Consider the following 16,613-nt stretch of genomic DNA (forward strand, 5'->3'; position numbering starts at 1 on the left):
ATAAATAATAAATAATAAAATAATAAATAATATAAATAATAATAAAAAACTATCAGGTACATGTTTGTTTTTTTTAAAAATAATATAATCAAACATTTTTTTAGGATTAAGTTATCCAGCAAAGTATAAATTCTCCTTTTTTTTTTATTGTACCATTAAAATAATTCCAATGCATGTTATAATTCCAGTGCATCGCCAAGAATAGCTTTACTTAACATTTAGAGAGCTTTTCTTTTTAAAGGCACTCTCCAGGAATTAAAAATAATAATTATTAAAATCTATCTGTAAAAACAAAGCAGTCTTGCCCATCGCTCCCAAAGGAGCCACAGACACTCTGCAGGATCACAGCTGGTGCACACCAGGGAAAGGACGGCGATTACACAGCAGGCAGGTTACTTGGGGAAGTTCTATCTACTGTTGCATAACTTGCATTAATTCCAATGGATCAGTGGCCCATTAATCACGGGGGAAAAACACTGAAATCCCAAACAGACAATTCTGAAAAGATCTGAACTCTACAGGCAAGCTGAATAAAGACGTATTTCCACACCCTTCCCTTCAAAACATAATGAAGCATTTTGCAAAAACACTTCCTCCGGTACACTGTATTTTAACAATGATGTTTTATGGAAAACTTGGCATTAAACTGGTACCGACATAAGTGAAACTCTGGCAGGAGGACAAGTGGGTGTTTTTGGGGGTTTTTTTCTTTAAGAAAGGAGGCATTAAAGTGGGGTGTTGCATCAGCAGGATTTTAAGGGTGCTACCGACGCAAGTCTGTTTATGTTCCAACATTTCTCCTCTTTTTTTTGCCGTACAGAGCTCGTAACCGAGGGCAATGCCATTTTTTCTGCCTGTGCCCACTGCTGACAAGGCGGGGCAGCAGCAGCGAGCCCCGGCCTGGGGCAGGATCGTGCCCTGTCCCTGCCCGGGATCCCGGCCCCGCTCCCTCCTTCCCGGCCCCGCCGCAGGTGAGCGGCGGCCCCTTCCCGGCCCGCTGCCCTGCCCGGCTGTCCCGCCGGGAATGCTGTCCCGCCGGGAATGCTGTCCCGGCACTCCTGCTCTCCCCGGCAGCACAGCCCTACAACGAGCTGCGGGGCTCCAAACCCAGCCCTCCCCTCACCTAACGGGCAGCCCTGCTCAGAACCCTCTGCTCAGTGCCTCGCAGAAAGAGCTGCTGGAGACTACAAAAAAAATAAAATAATATATGTAATATAAAAAAGGGGAAGAAAAACGGAACATATTGCAGGAAAAAAAAGAAAATGTTGACTTTTACAGAATAATAAGCTGCAAAAAGTAAACAAATATACATGATGAAATCTTAATGAAAACTTACAATTTCTCAGGTCTAAAAGGGGCTTAAAATACCTTTATATTCTAAATTAGTTAAAGGTTTTTAAACTAGTCAAGAGCTGTCCAGTGACCCGAGTTCTCTGATACAAAGTGTCTATTTTTTAATTATAAAATAGTGCAACAATCCCTAACAAAATGAACTGCAGTGTGAACAAAAATGACATAAACCAAAAATTCCTCCGTGTTTTTTTTGGTAGTGAAATGTTATCAAAGCTGAAAAATTTGCACACACTGTAAGAAAATCCAAAGGGCCGTCCATTCCGGTCTCAGATGGACAGCATGGCTGCAATTCCTGAGCACACACAGACACAATCCAAAATGGTGTGGATACAGAATTCACAGGGCACCATCTGTGCAGGAGCCGAGCGCTGGTATCAGGTCTGTTTTATGTGGCAGCTCCAGCTCTGCAGTGCAGGTTCCCCTTCCTCTTTAGTGCATTAAAGCTACAATATATGGTCCAGAAGGTGCACCTTGTGCTGATCAGTCCAGCCTGGCTATCCCAGTGGCACTGCAGTCTCACACGGTAACACTGGTACATTGAAATCCCTCTCCTTCAAAAAAGAATTTCCTCACATGAACAATAATGATACATTATTGTTATAATAAAACGTAATGTCAAGAGAATAATGAACCTACTGAAAGTATTCACGTATTTACTGGGCAGATAAATACAGGCTTCTACATTCTTTCTGTCAGCTGCAGGTATAATTTATAGGTGGGGGAAAAAGGACAATACTTTGTAGAATTTTTGTTCTATTAACTGTCTTCCTGGGAGTCATCTGAGTTTTTTCCCTTCCTGCCTGTCCTGTCACACTCACTGGAGTTGCCCCACGTGCACTGTTAAGTTTGATGCGTTTCTGCCTTTCCAAGGGACGCCTGAACGCACCAGCTGAGCAGGACTGGGCCAAGCTGCAGTGGCAGTAAGGCAGGTGTCCCACAGAGTGGCTGTGCATTTCCTGGGCCTGCAGGGAAACTGAGGCACTCCCTGCTCTCCACACGCAGGGAGAGCGGAGGGAGAGTAGACACCCTGAGTTATACCTCCTCTGCATTAAATGGCGTGAAAAACGTCTTTGAAAAGGGGGGTCATTTCTGTGCTGTCAGCAAACCTGAAGCTTCATGCAGAAATATTTCCCATTTTGCTTTTTAAAAGGTGAACCAGCATCTGCACAGATTAAATGTGTGCTGTAATTTAGTGAAGGTGATTTCAGTTCAGTTTACTACAACCTCACAAACGCTCTTAGAAACATCCAGTGAAGTTTTTGCTACACTGTCTCCACTAATAAAGTGCAGTATAAATGCTGACACTGGCATCACGAAATAAAAAAAAGAAAAAAAAAGAACCAGGAGGAATTGTGAAAAGCTGTTTCCAGACTTCTTCAGCAAACTAGATTTTTCATTTGTTTAAAAACACTTCCTTTTCAGAATACTAAAAATTTCGAGGGGTATCAGTGACTTATCTGTGGAAGTTTCAAGCTGCAAATTTAACCATTTTTTATTAGGGCCCAAAAAACCATTTTACTGGAGATGTAATATCATTGATCAAAGCACTGAAAAATTAAAAGATCAACTCTTAAATTTATATTCCCAGAAAAAATTATCAAAAGAAATATAAAATAATGCATTTTTTTTTGTCCACCAAAAATTTCAAGAGAACTGTACAGTGTTTTTTCTAATGCCAACAAGGAACTTAGTAAGAAACCTGTGCAGGAAAAAAACTCAGACTTTTTGCCTCATGGCAACAGGACACTGAGACTGGGTTCGACACGGAGAGTCTCCCTGACTCAGTCAGAAATACAGCTGCTTTTCCAAGCATTTTGAAGCCAAGTATCAAAATCAATGTCTAAAGCCTGTATTACTTCCAGCATTTATCTGAAATAAAATGACCCAATTCCGACTTCCCCCAGTAACCATTATTGTAACCAAACCCCCCGTGTCCCTCCTGCAGGCGGGGGCAGCCTGGCACACCTGCCACAGGTACGTGTGTGTGCAGCCACAGGCTCCTGCTGCCACAGCCCAGGAAGGGGGAACGCTCTCAGAGTTCAGTTTGCATCATACGGCTCAGGGGAAATCACAATATTTTTATAATGCAGCCTAAAGATTACTAACAAAGGGTTACGTTTGAATTATAACAGGGAAATCACAGTTTTGCTTTCAAACTGCCCTTCCCCATTGCTACACCAACAGTCGTGTACCCCACACGTGCAGGGGAACATTTTTACAGGAATGCCGGGTTTACTGTACTGTTATGGAGGCTTGGCTGGTCAGGGAATGGCCAAACCCTTAAGCAAGCTCAGGAAATCCTAGGCCATGTCTTGGCAAAGGCCCTTCAGTGAGTGAAGCACTGCACAACGCCAGCCCTGCCTTTGCCCTTCCCGAACCGAGAACGCCATTTCCAGCCTGTCCTGCATTTTTCCTTCCAAAGGGGTTAAGGCCATGGAAAGCACAAGGATGGTATCCTCTTACCACAGAAAAACAGAGCAATGCAGTTTCCCAGAGAAGCAGCCTTTTTATTTTTACAGGTGCAACTGACGTCTGTCTTGTATTTTCTGCTCACCAGAATATTAATTTAAAAACCACACACACATGGATGTATGACATGCCGATATCTCTACCCAGGCAGCTTTTTTTAAACTCTCACATACTTCTTTTTCCTCAAGTATTCAATGGAAAGACGCAGAAGAGGAGATTTTGACATTAGACAAATCAGACAAATAAGCATTCACTTCAAATGAATTTTCTGTTACACGGCCTGAATATATATCCAGCAGTCCCACGTTTAGAAAAATGTTCATCTTCAAAATATAAAGAACAGACTCCATAATTTCCATAGCACACCTAAAGCCTGACCAAACCCATGTTACACAGCACTATTTTTTTTTAATTTTTCATGTTTTCTCTCCTTAAGATGTTATATTGCAATCACTGTGCAAAGGACCAAGGAAATCAACAGGGTAATAGAAACGGTTTAATCTTAAAAGCAGAACAGTCAGGTCTACACTAGTTGTTTAAGAGACAAAGCTGTTAATTTTCATACCAAATTTAGCAGCTCATATTTCTAACTTCAGTAACATCTTTGTCTAGAAAATGAGAAGAGTCTTACCTCCCATGAAGCTTTACCAGGTACACTGGCTGGAGAAATCAGTGCCAGAAACAGTAATGCTGAGGAATCGTATTCACGCAGTAAAATATATAGACTATTCCCTGCCTGTTCTATTAACCTCAATCTTGCCAGAGATAAAGTCGTTTGTTTTTTTTTAACAGTAAAACAACAAAAGAAAAAAATCCCGAGAGATTTGAGTCAGGAACATTCAAAGCAAAAAAAAATAAATCCAAAAGGCTCCCCCCTCACTAAGGAGCTTTCAGAAGAGACACTTCTACAATGGCATCCTAGAGTATCATATTGAATGCTGAAATATTCCACACACACTGAAAAAAATTAGTTTTCCCTTCCATCAGGCACTTGCTATAATTATTGTAAGGTTCCAATATCTTACTGAGGAAAAATAACTATTTTAAAAATCTGAATACTGGCTGAGTATTGTCTTAACTTTTCTCTTTTAAACTCCAAGCTGCTATTCACATTTTAAAATTCTCCTACAGCTCACTACCTCCAAAGAAAGCACAACCGTATCAATGCTTTAAGGCAAAAACCCCCCCCAAAATTAATGCAGCTGACACTGCCTTGACACTCACTCTAGTCCCTAAAATCCTGCAGATAACAGAAAAGCAGTATTAGTACTGAAGAAGACATAGTGAAAGGGGGTGGACTTGGCATTTTCATTCACAAACACATTAATTATAACTAAGTAACACCGAGGAGGAAGAGAAGTATCTAACCTGACAGTATTATTTCTCCTGGAAAACGGGTGCAGTACATACACCTTTCCCCTCTGGTTGCCATTCAAATCTCGAGCTGCTGGAGTCTGGGAATGCCCAGGCCCGGATCCCAGCCCCAGCAGGGCTGGTGTCAGCACTGCTCTCTCAGCATCGCTGCTGCACACGTGGGCTCAGCTCGAATGCAACTCTGCACTCCCAGGGCACCACGGCTCAGCTCCTCGGCCACTGCTCTCCTTGGAAGAGCTCACTCTGCTGTTACAGAACTCACTTTTAATCTGAGAGCAGATTTTTACAAGTGTTGGTTTAAATAATACAACTGCAAGGAAACTGAAGACGTCATGTTTTACTTGAAATGACTGGAAGGCAAAGACTCATTTTTACCTCAATCCTATTCACGGTGACGCCACAGAAGCCTCGAAGCTTACTATTGTAAGAATTACTTCTTTTTGTGATGGCAACATAAGCTCCCCCCAATATACTCCCAGCTCTTGTGCTCAGTTCCAACCCTGCTGTGTTTTACACAACTTGGCTGTCACCAGCAATTAGGGCTTTCTTGGGTTTGTTTTTTTTTTTTGTTAGAACGAAGAAATGTGGAAAAGCAGTATGTTGACTGAAGATACGTGTTTACAATTATTGATCATAAAATAATTAAACTGTATTCCACAGATTTTACTGCTGAGCAAAGAAGAGCATATAGATGAAAAATAACCAATATCTTTTGGTGAAAGGTGATGGTTTTCTGAAAGCGAGTCTTCCAGATAATTTATCTCAGCTTCCATGTTTATATATGTTCCCTAGTCACAGCAAATGCACTCACTAAAAATGAGATGCATCACATTCTGCCACCAGCTACTTTTGAAGCCAAAAAAAAAAAGAAAAGAAAAAAGCCCAGGTATTTTTGCATAAAATTAGTGACAGAGACAAGGAAGTCCTAGCTCTCTTTGGCTCAGTAGCCTGTGCTCAGCCTCAGAGGGCCCTGTATGTGTGTATTGAAGCAACAGAAAAAGTTATGGAAAAGGTGCTGGATACAATCCGCTGGGACACAGAATCATGTTTCCTTATGGCTGAGAAACAAGGACCTCAGAGGGCCAAGTCTGATGCTGCAATTGTGGTTTCTCACTTTTAAGAGAAAAAAAATCGCTAATTTTTACTAGTCTGTGCTTCTTCCTTCGGAAAAAATCCAGTGGGGGGTAAACCAAAAAATGTTTAAAGGCTGAGAATGAAGCAACTGAATTACAGGGGGAAGACCCAAGCAGTATATTTAGTTGAAGGAGGGATTAAGTGGCACAGCCATCGGTAATTAAAGAGCTAACACGTCCTCTTTGCAATAGTTTGCCTTTTCCTCTAGCTGTGACTGCGGCACACTCCCCACTCGGAGGGTCGGCCCAGGCAAACCTGATACTCTGCCATTCTCTGCCAGCACGTGCCGAAATTAGTTCTCCATTTGGTGGTGGCCCTCTGAGAGCAATTCCCATTGAGAAGGGAACAAAGGCCGCGACCCCGGGGTCAGAGTGTAATGCAGGAAGCATGACCTCCCCTTTGTTCAGAACAGCACTGTTTACTCTGCCTAAGTAAAGATCACCAATACATTAACTAAAGAGGATTAAAAAGGTCATATCCCCAGGGATGGAGCTCACGCAAGTGGCAACTCTCTTCAGTCACTAAATCATTTGACTTCCCACTACCCCCCTTCAAAAAAGAGACACCTTACACTGCCACAGCTCAATGTCACATTATTTCCAGAGCCAAAGTCCTGTTTCACACCCAGGTTAATTTCTGCACAGCTAGCCAGCTGTTTTGAAGTAATTTTTAAAGTTATCAAAATATTGTAAGTGAAAACTATCATCTCAATACAATTTCCCCCTTTATATCTCCTCCTGAAAAATTCTGAGTTGATTTATAAAATTGTTTGTGTCTTAAAGTGGTTATTAAAAAGTGCAATTTTTTGTAGCTATTATAAATGAGATTCTTAAAATATTCTGTAGCCTGTGGACGGGCAGAGAACGTGCCTGTTGCTGTAGACAGTTGCTAACTCCGTGACGGTTCACGTGCAAAGAGGAGAACAAGGCAAACAAACTGAAAGGATGCTACCTATGAAAATTCACATATGCTGACAGCTGAGCTTTACTGGGCTACAGAAGCACTTCTTTGGGCTATTAAGCTTCCTCTTATCAACTTTTTAATAATATCTTTGAACATCATTATTAATATGAATTTTAACAGAAGCATCTCTTGGAACAGCTAAATTAATGCTGCCTTGGTAAAATCTGGGAGGCAACACAGCCAGTTGGAGAGGAGTGCCTCCTTCCTATGCTACCTCTAATCCACCAGCCTGCTGGATGATCCCAGCTTTTGCTTTGCACCTCGCTTTCCTCGTCTCTGGGGATGTGGCTCCCTGGGATGCAGATTTTACCATCAGTTACTCGGCCAGGCTGGGAGGAAGAGAGCATTTGGAAGGGAGTGGTCTAGACAGATATTTTCCCTTCTCCACCCTCAGGCAGCAGCACCTCTGATAAGGCTGAACATTACGTTAGAGGTTCCAGAAGAAAATCACAGGAATAAAGCCGGGCAGGCAGGGCAAGCTCTTGATCCAAGTCTCTGGCGCAGGGAGCTTAGCAGAGACAAAGCCCAGCCGGGGTCAAGGCAGCTGACAACAGCACGAGATCACCACCCATCACAGCAGCAGTGCCAGAGCCAAAGAACCTGGAGCACACGGTACAGCAGGGATTGCAAGGACAGGGCTGGGAGGTGAGCAGGTGGGCAAGGACAACGTGAGCACCAAGCAAAGCTTTGGAACGGGCTGAGGCAAAGAGGTGCCTTGTCCAGAAAGCAAAAGCACTGGACTGAAACAACCAGAACAAAGAATATACTCAGAAATTAATATCTGACAACGGAGATTGGGAGCATAAGGACTGAACCAGTGACATAAGGACACTTTACTGACATACATTAGAAGCAGGAAGACTGCACAACAGTTGTCTGGCAAATCTGACACAGTACTGGGAAACAAAGGGAGTGAAGAAAGAGGACAAAAAACACTGCAGAAAAGGTAATGGTTGATTATGACCTTGAGCTGTTTGTTCATACAAAAGAGGAACCTATCCCTTCTCAGCCTGTACGACCATATTGACATTTCTTGTTAGCTGGGTTCTTGATCTGGGGTATTCAGAAAAAAATATAATATATCCATTACTTCTTCCAGTGAAAACTCCTAGTTTTTTCCAGTTCTTGTTCACCTTCTCGCCAGCCAACAGCACTCTCCCTCCAAGATGGGAAGTAACAACGACACTACAAGGTTATAGAATGAGATGTCCTTTCTCTTGAACAGGAAAACAGAGAAAACGTGACTTTGTGACACAGAATTCTTGTATAGTCAATTTTTTTGGGGGGTGGAGCAATAGTGACCCTACCTCATATTCTGAGATACACCCCTTTATCTCCTGATGTCCAGAAATCCAGACAGACCCAAAGGTACCTTTTAGGTTAAAAAGAAGTTATCAGGCTTAATACAGATGGAAAACTCTATGATATTCAAGTCGTCAAATTGTTCCCCCTCTGGTCCCTTCAAACAGAAAATCCCATTAATCAATTCTTTTGCAAGTAAAGGGTGAAAGAGCAGCAGATAGCACAGCAGAAAGTGCTGAAATAATGGGATAAATTAAAGGCAAGCCACTCCAAGGACACATGCAGGCTTTCGGAAGCGGTTCAAGGTTGGAGGCAGGGTTTCCAACAAAAATCTGCACTCTCCTATCAGGAATGAAAGGGTAGCAGTCCTCAGAAATAGCCACAAATGATGATCCAGATTACATGCCAGTGAATTCTGTGACTTAGTAAACCGTCTGGAAGGCTACTTTAAAAGATTATAATTTTAATGCCTGAGCAGGGATTACATAATGGAGAGAAAAGCAGCACTGCTAACATAATGAAAATATGTCTTTTTTCACTTGGGGTGCACCCACCGAAGAAATGATTATTTAGCTGGCCTTTCAAAAGGGCTTTGACAACGTGACTCACGAAGGCCACAAAGAAAACGCACTAATCGTGACAAAGTTGGAATCGTGATTAAAAACCAGCTAAGCAGCCAAAAGTAAACTGCAGGAGTGAAAAGACATTTTGACACGAGAAAGGTCAGTAGTTGCTGCATGCAGAGGTCATGCTGGTACCAACTTCTACCTTTAGTTAGTGGTCTAGAAAGATCAGCTGTAAAATAAGAGCGGCAAAACTGACAGGCGAGGGGAGACTACTGGGTAACTGAGGGGTTTAACAAAGTTAGGTAAATGTGAAACACGGTAAATATTTTTTTTATAATTGCTAAGGAGATCGTATTGCAACATTCTCGAAGGGAAGAGACCTGGGTGCCATCATAACAAGTTGACCAAAGCTGTCAGGGATACACAGCAACGTCAGATAAGCCAAGCAGGAAAACAGGCTCCTGTATCCAAAACCTTACCCTTCTACTATCCCCCTGCCAGGGAGACACCTTCCTGGAGAATGCTATCTGCAGTTCTTGTTGTAGTCCCTCACTACAGCTACAGCAGGCACAGGAGTGCAAGGGCAGGTGACAAACAATATGACTTACAAGAGACTGCCACATATGGAGACAAAGTAATGAAACTATTTATGCTGGTGAGCACATGAGCAACAGGGAAGGCAACAGAGACAGTTTGAAAGTCAGGAACTATAGCCTGACTCACCTACTTCCAGTCTTGAATGGGAAATTACTCAGCTAAATTAAAAAAGCAGTAAATTTAAACTATGGGAATATATTATTTTACAACATGCAGACTGAGCACGTGAAATTCAGTCCATCATTAAGGGACATCAGTGGAAACCTGAAAGAACAGAGTTCTACACATAGCCTACAAAAATACAGTGTTAAATGGGATTGCTGGGTGGAAAGACCATAAAAAAAAGGCACAAAGCCACGATGGAGCCAGTGGCCAAGGGATCCACCTGGCCCACTTCCTGACAAGGACAAGGTATTCCAGAAGGATCCCATGTTGGTTATCTTCGCCCTCCGCTCTCTTACCACCCCACCTTTTGTAAAAAAGGTCAGGGTAGACTTGGCATGAATTAGCATGAGGAGCTGAGCAGTAATTCACCCCTCTATTCTGTATGGCCAGAGGTAAGGGCAAAGGAAGAGCCCAGTAATTCACCCCTCTGTTCTGTATGGCCAGAGGAAAGGGCAAAGGAAGAGCCCAGTAATTCACCCCTCTGTTCTGTATGGCCAGAGGAAAGGGCAAAGGAAGAGCCCAGTAATTCACCCCTCTGTTCTGTATGGTCAGAGGAAAGGGCAAAGCAAGAGCCCAGCTCCCTCGGCCTGATGGGAACCCACCACTCTCAGCCAGCCAGAGGCTCATACAGCACCGCTGGCACATCACTCATGGCTCACAGGACACCTCACACCCTGCTTGGCTACTGTGCTACCTGCTCTCATGCCCCCACAAATAATTAGCGAGAGCTTTAATTGTAAGACACTGTTTTACCAAATAAATACAGTTCCTTTTTTATCTTACTATCTTTTTTCCCCATCCACGCATCGTTATTTGCAAAAACCATTTAATAATTATGAGAGATTCCAAGCTGTGTGTCAGATCCTGGGATATTGCCACTCACATGGTGGTTTGCTACACTCAGCCTTTGGTCTTGTGGCTCACAATTCACCCGAGCTGTGAGAACAGCTCACCACAACCCACACACTGCTGCTCCTCAAAGGAAGACAAGGGTACATAATTAAGAGATGATGAGCTCAAATGTAAGACACGAGATGTGGGAGCAGATTCTGTAACCACACCGGTGAGTGGTTTTACTACTAAAGAAGTTTCTTCAGCTCCATCTTCCCTCACGGTATCAGTAAAACTCACACATTTTTAAAATACATTTGCAGCAGCAGAGTTAAAAAAAATGACTGCTACAACCATGCCAGTGCAGAAAAACAGTTTTAACATCAATTGTATGGAATTAAGATTGTAAATCAGCATTATTAACAAAATGCCCTTGTAATAAGTGTTGACAATGTCTTAAAAAAAAATACAGTTTTACTAAAAATACCATCAAAATCTCATCCCACAAGAATTGTGACCTGAAAATATTCTCACAAAGTCTTTCCAAGACTCTGTGATCCTGTAACTGTGGCCATAATATAAAGAACTATGGACAGAAATATCTGTGTGTCATGTGCCAGCATGGAAATGAAAATCCAGAAGCGGGTACAGATCTACTCTGGAGGATCAGTCCCTCGCTGGTTACTCAGAATAAACTTTTCTTATTATTCTGCAGAGCTCAAACTAGTTTTTGTTGTTCTTACCATGATGTATTAGTGAGAGAGTTGAGAAGTCTGGAGCAAAACAAGGTGTGAGTACAGCTCCCAAACTCAAGTAAGGAGCACTGACTGACCTCAGAGACTGGCACAAGCAGTAACAGGATTACATGCTCACTTGTTCTCCAACTTAAAAAAATAAATTTAGTTTTACCTAAAAGGCGGCTCTGTTTCGTCCTGATGAACGTCCCATCTCCACAAGGCAGTGACCCTCTGCAGAGCCAGAGCCTCCCAGCAGCGGCCACACCCTCCTCTTCCTCATTTTTTTCCACTGACCATAAAATACTTTCCAAGGCAGGCCCTGAAAAAAACAAAACAAAACAAACCCCACATTTTTAATGGACACCAGATATCACATTGCTGATTTAATCAGGCAGGTTAGAAACAAATCAATGTATTTTCACACACATTTATATTTTCTGTTTCATTTCAAAGAAATTCGGTCGGCTTGATTTGGCTCTCTATTCAAACCAGAGGCAAAAAGCACTGCAAAGCTGTTGTATGCTGAGGGCAGAACCAAGCCCTCCAGCTGGCTCTTTTTCGTGTTTCACATAACGTGTTGTCCATTGGCACAGGAAAAATTCACAAGTCAGGGGCTCTGCAGAGCACCTTCAGACAAGCCTATATATTCTGTAGCAGTAACAGATGCCAACACAAGACAAGCTGAGAGAGACACCCCTGAAGTTGTCTCCTCAGTCCATGGGGTTCTATGGATTTGACACTCAGGCAGATCTAACTCTGCCTTTTTTTTTTTTGGGGGGGGGGGGGCAGAAGTAAAATTTTCCTGGCCTATGTAACACTCCCAGATTATCAAATCATTGGGATCACAGTATCTGCAGCACAGGTAATAATGACACTGCATAGCAAGTATCACACAGCATGTCCTTACTCTTATTACCAATATTTCACACCATTTATTCGACTGATAATTCAGCCTTACAGAGAACTATCTGGAAACTGATTGTTGCTATAAACTGTTCTGCATATTGTGTCATCTGCTGGCTTTAACTCATTAGCTAAACAACACTGTAATTATACATTTCATATTCTATTTAACCAGAGAATATTCACACGAATACAAAGTGATAAAACCATCTTCCTCTCGTATCTCAAAACCCACCCACTTATTTGCAAATAACCAGCTCCAGCATTCAACAAAATACAAATATTTAGGGTTCAAAACACAGTATTTAGGGTTCGGCAACTTAAGCTCAATTTTCTTTTGCAAATAACTGTACATATATATTTTTGTTCTGCTATTATTAGGTCTGTGAAATTAATATTAAAATAAGCTGCTTGATCATTTAAATTTAGAACTAAATAAGCAACCCGAATCCACGGCTTTATGATATTATCCTTGCTGAAAGAACAAATTAATCCCAAAATGGGAACACTGAGGCTATGTTGAGATGTCTGGCAGGGGATGACAACATATATTACAGGTAGTATACTAAATCGTGCCAAACCCAAAATAATTTCGTAAGCCCAGGCCCTTCTACATATTTATTCACGTACAATTCCATACCCACAAAAAAACCACTGTTGTAAGCAAGTGATCCAGTCGTCAAGGTGCCGTTCCCAGTTTCATTCAGTCCTGCATCCTAACAGGTTTCCAATAAGAAATTCCGAAATCTCAAAGCCTGCCTAGTGCTGTATTTGCACACACAGAGTAAAACAGAATTAACTTGCAGAGTGTACCAGTCCTTAAGTATTTGCAGACACGTTTATTCTCACAGAAATCTTTGTTCTCTAACCCGCAGAATATCAGGTGAGATGTGTTCCTCCTATCAGACTGGTGTCTCCAGAACACCACTGACTTTTAAATCCAAATACACAGCAAGGGAAATGCCAGCACTTTCAGATTTTACTCCCTACAAAGATTCCCCCCTCCCAGCCCTGTATTCCATATCAGAACAGCACACTTACTCCAGGCTGCATTCCTATTTACGGAGATGCTCTGCAATAAAGGAGCAAACAGGGATCCAAGGGTTAACCGAAGGAAAAAAACAAAACCAAAACAACAAACCCCAGCACCGAAAATCCCAGCCATGCTGCAGACCTTGCAAGAAAAGGAAAATGTTCAGCAGACAACAACCTAACAAAAGGCAAACAGAATTTAGTGCCGCTATTGCCTGGATACCAGCTTGGGATTTAGGCAGCCTTGGATTACAAGGACTATTCCCCTGAAAATCCAGCCCACAGTTCCTGCACTGTTTTCTACCAATACCACATCCAAACTGTGACTAAACACCTCATTATGCTCCTCTGGCACTGTCTGAAAGCACACATATTGTACAATTTTCTGGGGCACCTAAAAGTAGAGGGGAAAAAAGCGGCTGTTTTTCACCTATCGGTAATGAAAAGATGAACAGCACATTCCCTGCAAGAGTTTGCACGATCAGGGCATTTTCTTCCCCCTCCCCCTTTTCTTTCTGTGTAGGCAACAGGTGACAAAATACAGCCCCAACCTTCAACTTTAAAAATAAAAATTGCATAGAGTCTACAGGACATCTACACTGTAACGCAGTCTTTTTTTTTTATAAATTAAAACTGAATGAAGAGTTTTAACTGGGCCTTTACACTGGCTTCAGAAAGTAAATGCTTTTCTTAATAGTCATTTGTAGAGCTTTCATTTAAAGAAAATAGAGCCCTCACAATTACAAATACTAACCAGGGACTTGAGGTAACGATCTGGTCTTGACGGATCTTAAAAGAGAAAACGCAAACTGCATTTTCAAAGGAACTGAATGCCTCAAATATTTCACTACAATCTCCTTTTCCAATAACTTGCTAATTGATCTTAAATACATAGATGAATTATGAGGCAATAACCTCCAATTTTCTTAGCTCTTACTCCAGACAAACATTATATTCTGATTGATAGATATCTGAAATATTTAATTTGCTGTTCGTGGCATTTAAACAGTTTATCTAATTTATGAGAAGTAAGGATTCCACATTAAAGACTGCTTCTATTTTCTGCTTTAAGCTTCACCACTTCAAAAGCGTTTTCCCCGCCTATTATCACTTAGAAATAGCCTCCCTTTGTGCACTGGACATGCTACTGTAGCTCAGGAGGCCGCGGCAGTGACACGATTCTCTTGCCAGTCCCCATGCCGCTCATTAAATAATTTTACTCCCATACGTACACACGCAGCTGGTCAAGAAGTGACTTTGCTGCGTTCGGCTACATCTAGGGCACTTCCACAGCAAGCCTTGAAATAAACCCCCACCGAGCTACAAAACCGATGAGCTTCCCTTGCTGTGCCTTTCCGAGCCTCTCGCCGCTCACGCTACATTTCCAAAGCCGAGCTGCGCCGTAGCACCACACCTGCGTCTGTCTGAGCAGAAACCCCACCACGACAGGCTAAAAACGGCTCGCTTCTGTTAATGCCTACTTCTCGATCCGCAATTAAACAGGCTCTTTCTTTAAAGACAGGATTTCCTGAAATATTTACACGCCTAAAAAACAGCTTTCTGTTTTGGAAAGCTTTGCAATTTCTTCCCTTTGCAAAAATTCAGCTTTGCAGTCCCAGCGAAGAGCTCTGGGTACAGCAGATGGTTAAAATTCTGCATCATTTTTAAGAGCCTCAGAGAAAGCACTGCCTTTTTTCGGGGGAGGGCGGGGGTGGAGGAGAGGAGAGAAAAAAAGCTGAGAACAGCAATTTGCAGCCCTTTTTTTTTCCTTGACAGCAGCAAGCCCCGCCTCAGTCTGGCCCTTCCTCCAACCTCTGCTAACCTAAAAACCAGCGCCAGCCTGGCAGCGGGCCAGGGATTCAAAAGTAAACATTATCCTCCTGCCATTTTTTAGTGCTGTTTATCACATCCTGCTCCCTTTTTTTTTTTTATTATCCCCCCCTCATCACAGCCGAAATGCCCGGCTTTGCCCCGGTTTGTGTCTCTCCGCAGCTCCCCGCGGAGCTCCGAGCCCGCTCCTGCGCTCCGCGGCAAACCTGCAGAGGCGTCCGAGGGATGTCCCTGGCCGGGGCTGCGGGCTGTCCTGCACGGAGAGCGGAGCCAGGCGCACCTTTCCCTGGGGATGTCCCGCGGGATGGGGCGGGACGTCCTTCCATCACCACCGCGCGGGCTCTTCCCCGCTCCCCGCACAATGCGCTCGCCTCTCCCAGCGCTGCAGCTGCCGCAGCAAATGCGGGGTTTGCCTCCGCGGCTTCCCCGTTTGCTTATTTAATTGTACCGGGAGTGCTTAAAAACCAAACCCATCCATAGGCAGCCACAGCCCTGCACCTGACTCTTTGTTATCCCTACCGCTCATCCCCATTCCCAGTCCCTTCCGCTCCGCGCTGCCTCCTCCCATCTTGGGCTGCTCCTCGTTTATAAAGGCTCTGCAGAACCCCGACTCATTAGACTGGCTGCTCGCGGGTGGCTTTTACCCACTCGTGCGCTGCCCTGAGCGGATAGCGGGCCCAGCGGCGGGAGAAGGAAAGGACATTTACAAAAATAATAATTAAAAAAAAAAGGCTAAAAAGGAGGGCGGGCAGTAAGCCTAACTAAGCCGCGCATCCCCGGGGAGCGCGGGCGCTGCGGGCGGGGCGGGCGGGCCGAGCACGGCCATGTTGTGCGCGGGGCAGTGCCGAAATGGGCCCGGCAAACCCCTCCTGCCCGGCGGACCCGCCAGCAGCCCTGCACAGGGCCCGGGCCCGGCCGGGGGCACCGCGGAACAAAAGCGCTCCCTCGTTATTTATTGATGGCCGGGGCGTGTGCGCGCCGAGGAGGAGCCTTTGTGCGCGCCCCGCACCGCCACGCGGGACAGCCCGCGGGCTCATCAATAATTGCTCGCCCTCTCCATACCGAAATCGCGGGGCAGCGCATGATTAATTAAGGAGCAGAAAAAGCAAGTGGCGAGCGCGGAGGCCCGGCCGCGTTAACCCCTTCCCGCCCAGGAACTCGCCGGGAATATTAATTAACGCTGCTGTTTGTGTGTCGCTCGGCGACCACGTGAGGCCTCTGCAAAAGGCTCGGAACCACGGACTGCTGAACAGAATTTGCTGCAATCCGCTCATCATTTGGGGAAAAAAAACCCCGACTTATAAATCTTAGCGTGATTGTAAATTAATGTATTTTCATGCAGCGAGGTAAAATAATA

General features: G+C 43.8%; 1 long non-coding RNA gene across 1 annotated transcript in view; it reads right to left on the reverse strand.

Moving 5' to 3' along the window:
• The window catches only part of LOC108503026, a 161,675-nt gene that overhangs the window by 88,255 nt on the left and 56,807 nt on the right, over positions 1-16,613 (reverse strand). Inside the window, exon 2 of the long non-coding RNA XR_001876698.1 lies at positions 11,664-11,810. This is a non-coding gene — a long non-coding RNA (uncharacterized LOC108503026). The remainder of the gene's footprint in view (positions 1-11,663; positions 11,811-16,613) is intronic.

Source organism: Lepidothrix coronata, unplaced genomic scaffold, assembly GCF_001604755.1.
Source record: "Lepidothrix coronata isolate B3197 unplaced genomic scaffold, Lepidothrix_coronata-1.0 Scaffold129, whole genome shotgun sequence".
Lineage (NCBI taxonomy): Eukaryota > Metazoa > Chordata > Aves > Passeriformes > Pipridae > Lepidothrix > Lepidothrix coronata.